Source organism: Arvicanthis niloticus, unplaced genomic scaffold (assembly GCF_011762505.2).
Source record: "Arvicanthis niloticus isolate mArvNil1 unplaced genomic scaffold, mArvNil1.pat.X pat_scaffold_70_arrow_ctg1, whole genome shotgun sequence".
Taxonomy (NCBI): Eukaryota; Metazoa; Chordata; class Mammalia; order Rodentia; family Muridae; genus Arvicanthis; species Arvicanthis niloticus.
In genome coordinates, this window is record NW_023046322.1 from 69,254 (window position 1) to 75,202 (window position 5,949).

At 40.0% G+C, this 5,949-nt stretch overlaps 1 pseudogene; it reads left to right on the forward strand.

Annotated features, from left to right (window-relative positions):
* Positions 1-1,516: 1,516 nt before the first annotated feature.
* Positions 1,517-5,714, forward strand: LOC143433764 (TD and POZ domain-containing protein 5-like; annotated as a pseudogene).
* The last annotated feature ends 235 nt before the right edge of the window (positions 5,715-5,949 follow it).

Sequence of the window (5,949 nt, forward strand, 5' to 3'; positions counted from 1 at the left end):
TGTTTTGCTGTTTAGTGACACCAGCTGGATGGTGCATATGGTAAAGTGTCTTCAGCTGTGTTCCTCTGCTTGTGTTTATAAATACCCAGGATTTTCTTGCAAAGAGAGAAACAATAAGAGGAGACAATAAGAGAGACAATAAACAGAGAAAGGAGTCTTGGAATCACACCCTGTCTTGTCTCCATTCCTCGTGTCTTCTGCACCTCCAACCCCCAATCTCTTTCTTGAACAGAGCACTTAGCCCCAAAACGTGGGGCAGTGTAGTTGTCAACACTCTTCTTCTATCTCTTGTATTTTGTTGGTCATGCTTGCATCCATGACTTTTGATCTCTTTCCTAGATTTTCAATCTCCTGGGTAGTCTCCCTTTGTGATTTCTTCATTGTTTCTACCTCCATTTTTATGTTCTGAATAGTTTTGTTCAATTTCTTCACCTGTTTGGATGTGGGTTTTTTTGTAACTCTTTAAGGGATTTTTGTATTTCTTTTTAAAGGGCTTCTACCTGTTTAACATGTGTTCTCCTGTATTTCTTTGAAGAAGTTATTTATATCCTTCTTAAAGTCTTCTATCACTATCATGAGAAGTGATTTTAAACCTGAATCTTGCTTTTCTGGTGTCATTGGGTATTCAGGTCTTGCTATGGTGGCAGAACTAGTTTCTGATGATGCCAAATAACCTTGATTTCTGTTGCTTATGTTCTTGTGCTTGCCTTTCACCATATGGTTATTTCTAGTGCTACCTTCACTCACTATCTCTGACTGGAGCCTGGCTGTACTATTATTTTGGTTGAGTCAGAACTCCTCAGAGTCCAGCTGTCTCTGTGATCCTGTGATCCTGAGACCCTGGTTGTGATAGTTCCTGGGAATCAGGCTGCTTCTGGGCTCCTAAAATCCTGGTGTGCCCAAGGTTGTGAGATCCTATGATCCTATTATCTTATGTTCCTATGTGTTAGAGCTTCTGGGAGTCCAGTCTCCTCTGGGTTTTGGGGGATTGAGTGCATAGCTGAAGCCTTAGGGTACTACAGTATACTTGAAATGTGAATGTATTTTCCAAGCTCATCCAAAGTTTGAAATCATAATTGTTGTGTTTCATGAAAAAAGAGCCAGACTATGTTTGTTAGAACTAGGTATAGTAAGAATTAGAGGAGTGCCCAGAAGGGTTCAGGCTGAGGCATCCCTTCCCCCTGTGGTACCAGCCACAGTGTAGAATAGAGTTTACAATACAGTTTGATATCATGGAGATAGAGATAGAGATAGAGATAGAGATAGAGATAGAGATAGACATAGACATAGACATAGACATAGACATAGACATAGACATAGATATAGATATCTTTTCTATACTATAAAGTTTATTTAGAGCATGGGAAGGGAAGTTGAGTATGAATGAGAAAGTAGTAGAGGCAGATGAATAGAAAAATAAAGAGAAAGAGGGAGGAAAAGGAGAGGATAGAAAGAAAAAGAAGAGAAGAGGCAGTCCAGAAACACACGGAGAAACACAGGCAAGGGGGAAGAGAACATGGCCAGAAAGTGGTCAGGAAGTATCGGAAAGTAAGAGAATAAGCGAGTGAAGAGGGGCAAAAAGCCACTTTCATAGTGAGTCAGGTGTACCTTGCTACTGCCAGGTAACTTTTCGGTGGAGCCTAAAAAATTATAACATTTCTTCATTTTTTATTGATTTAAAAGAAAAGGAAAAACTAAAAAGAGACAATTGTGGAACAAGAATAGAGTTGACATGATCTTTAGTTACTTCTTGCTGATTTTGAAATGACATGTCTTTGGAAAACTAAGAAAATGTGGATTGTGACGTTGGTCCAGTCAGAGAGTTGGCTGTTTCCTGGCTATCCAGGGACTGTGGGACCATCTCTAGATAAAAGGAACAGGTCCAGTTGAAGCATCTGTGTCTATGAGAGTATATTGGAGCATGTGGGTTGCATCTTTGGAGCTGTCTTGGATGTTGATTTTCAGTAAACTCCTGGACCTGACAAGATGATGAAACATTATGTGTGTGTGTGTGTGTGTGTGTGTGTGTGTATGTCTGTGTGTGTATGTCTGTGTGTGTGTGTGTAGTAGTAGTAGTAGTAGTAATGTAGTAGTAATAGTAGCAGTAGTAGTTGTAGAAAATAATACATGTATACTATAAATACATTATATACACATACGATATATACATTGTGTATGCAATATATACTTTATAGATATAGACTACATAAAATAATTATATATATGTGTATATATACACATACACACACAAACACACACACATACATATATATATATTCATATATATATATATATATATATATGAATAATGTTAAGAACATTTTGGGAGAAAAAGAACTTTTTGTAGGTGTACATTTAAAACCTATAGGTCTTGGTGTTTGAAGTGAGATGAGTCCCAATCCCAGGGAACAGAAGAGGAATTCTACCCTCTAGAAGAGGCCTCAAGTGGGAACTTAGGCTATTGATGGGCAGATGTACTCACCCAAATTCAGTCTCTTTGGTCCATGGGAGGTAGATCTGACTGTGTTATTGGAGAGTATAAGTTTGCAAAAGAGAGAAATTTGTTAACAGCATGAACAATCTTTAAGATGAGCTTAGGGAAGACAAAAACGTTTCATGGAGCAGAAGGAGCAAGAAGGGCTTTTTCTTCTCTCTAGAAGACTGAATGTATATAAATAGATGTAGTATAATCAGAAACATTTTGAAGAATATATTTGAAGATAATTAACAGAAACTAAAAAATTGACGACCTTGTGAATATGATAATTGATCATATAGTTTAGCCTGAATAACACCTTAAAGACTATAATTAAAAGACAAACAAAAGAAACTTATATTTGTAACTATGACAGCTGATACTATAGATTTAGCACAAGAAGCACTTTTAGTCTGTAGGTTAAGGACAATCAAAGGAAACTTAAAATTTAAACTTGTGATTATAAAAATTGGAACATGGAATGGAATGTTTTATTAGGGTTAGGCTACTTTATAAGAACTCTATTATTAATGTTAAGTCAGTGTCATAACAAGGGGAGGAAATATGAAGCATTTAGTCACTGAAAACTGAGTTTAGAACAGGAAGTAACAGAAGGTTGTACCTGTGAAGGTTACATCTGAACTTGTGTATTTCATATTGTAAAGCCTGAGAGTAAGGCAAAGATTGACCCCAGTAAGCAAAGTACACTGGTGATGGCTATTCTTCCTGTCTTGACTACCTGTGGACTTGAGTAATGTACAAGAATGGAGAGCATGCCTTTTAAAATTATTTTTCTTATGTTGAAGTAGATAGATCCAGTTCAAATACAGACTCTTTGAGTAGAAAAACACATACCTTTAATCAGAGTCTTGAGGCAGGAAAATACACACCTTTAATCCAGATCTTGAGACTAGAAGACACACCCTTAACTGGCCACAACTTCTGCCTTGGTCTATATAAGAATATAGAAGAAGGAAGCTTTGTGTGTTTGCCTATTTGCTCTCATCTTAGTAGCAAGTCCACTTCAACTTGGCATTGGAACCTACTTCTTCAGAATTACTCTATATACTGAAGAATCCTTGGTTCATCAGACCTCATGGTCTACTTGCTGGATTTTAGCCATTATTATATTAGCTGGATCTCATCCTACAGGTTTTTCTCATACACCCACCTTCTCTTTATGTAGAGAAATTGATTGTGTACATTTTCTATAGGACCCTGACTAATACAACAAACCTGTCCTGGCCAGAGCTACTGCTCCAGACCTTAGGTCAGGGTCTAGCAAGAGAGACAGTGGGGATGAAGAGACTTTAAGAATGGAGACAAGACAGAGGATCTGATCAAGTCTTGTTTATTGAAGGGAAATCTGGGTATTTATATGCTTTTGCCATGTGCCTTGTAGGCGTGGATACCACGTGCACCTTGCAGGTGTGGATACTGTGTGCAACTTACAGGTGTGGATAGCATGGATAGCATGTGCACAGTGGGCCTTGCAGGTGTGGATAACATTTGCACCTTGTAGCTGGGGGCACTAAACAGCAAAACAAGATATGTGGGAAAAACAAGATATTTATCAGCTTGTGCTCAGCTGTTGTGGGCTGTTGAAAAACAAGTTTCTTCTCCAGGTATGTGGCTTCAGATGGCTGCAAAGATGATAGCAACTTTCTGCTAGAAGTTGGCTCCCAACACACACCTGAAATGAGAATGTACAAATTTTTCCAAACTCTTCTAATGTTGGGAAGAAGGGAGGGAGGGAGGGAGGGAGGGAGGGAGGGAGGGAGGGAGGGAGGGAGGGAGGGAGGGAGAGAGAGAGAGAGAGAGAGAGAGAGAGAGAGAGAGAGAGAGAGAGATTTACAGTGACTATGGGTCTGTATTGTTTCCTGTGACTATGGGTCTGTATTGTTTCCTGTTTCCTGTAAAACAAATATTGAAGCCTAGAGCAAAAATTGCATAGAAAAACAGCCCCATAGAATGGCCTGTTTAGGAGAAACTGAAACAAAAATCTAAGCAGTATCTATAATTGTATCCTACATGGTGAAGTGTATGTAACTTGTGCTTCCTCTCAGAGCAAATTTAACCTCAAAAATAACTCCAGCAGAAATTTCAGGGGATCTGGAAGACACAATATGGGGTTACACACATATCACTGTACAGAAATTCTGCTATGAGTGGACCATTATTAACTTTTCATTTTGCATGGCGGGAATTTAGATAAGGATTACAAGTCCAGTGTTCTCAATAGAGTACAAAGACAAAGTAGCATGGTGTTTGAGAGTACTTCCAAACAGGGTTGACAAAAAAAGAAAAGATTACTTGTCCGTTTACCTGGTGTTGCTCAGCTGTCCAGAGATCCCAGTTTGGGCAAAGTTCCAGTTGTGGATAATAAATGCCCAAGGAGAGAAATATCAGAGTATGAAGAGACCCACTGTGGTAAGCTTTCTGAAAAACCAACACTGGGGATTTCAAAAGTTCATCCTTTGAGATTTTCTCCTCTCTCATCGATATTGCCTTCTCCATGAAGATCAGCTCACCCTCTGCTGCAAGGTGAACATAGTAGAAGCCTTCTTCAGCATTCCTGGATAGAACATGACACCTGCAATCCAGGATCCAAGGCATGTGTTGAGAGATGACCTAGGGGACCTGTGTGAGAATTCCCTGTTTACAGACTGCTGCCTGTTGGTAGGTTGCCACGAATTTAGGGCTCACAAGGCCATACTAGCAGCTTGTTCTCCAGTTTTCAGAGCCATGTTTGAACATGAAATGAAAGAGAGCACTAATGAACCACATTGAGATCTATGACCTGGATCCCTAAGTCTTCAAGGAGATGATGGGCTTCATCTACCCCAGGAAGGCACCACACTTCCACAGACACTCCATGGCCTTTGGTGTGCTGGCAGCTGCTGACAGGTATGGCTAAGTGGGCTTGAAGGTCATGTGTGAGGTTGCACTCTGCAGGAACCTCTCTGTGGAGAATGCTGCACACACTCTCATCCTGGCTGACCTCCACTGCACAGAGCAGCTGAAGACTCAGGCCCTGGAGTTCATTTCACTTCATGCTTCTCACATCTCTGAGACTTAGGGGTAGAAATCAATGGTGGAGTCTTATTCTTACTTCATGGCTGAAGCATTCCACTTCATGATTTCTGCAGTGTTCTTTCTTGCAGCCTTCACACAAATGCCTAAAGTGAGTGGGCTTGTTAGCTATGACGTACACCTTTCTTCCAACAGCAACAAGTAGTGTTGCCAATGAATTCTGGTTAGAGTGCAATATTGCTGGCACATTTACAGTGAATTGGGAAAATGCAACATAGTGGCTCAGGATTAACACCTGTAATATGTTCAAATGATGGGTGGATGGAAAGCAACATTGGAGTCTGGGACTCTCTTCCTGACATCTACCCTGTTGATGTTCTTGTTTGATTTTTGTCTGGTGTCTAGGAAACCAGGATTCAATATATGTGCTGGCCCTAAGC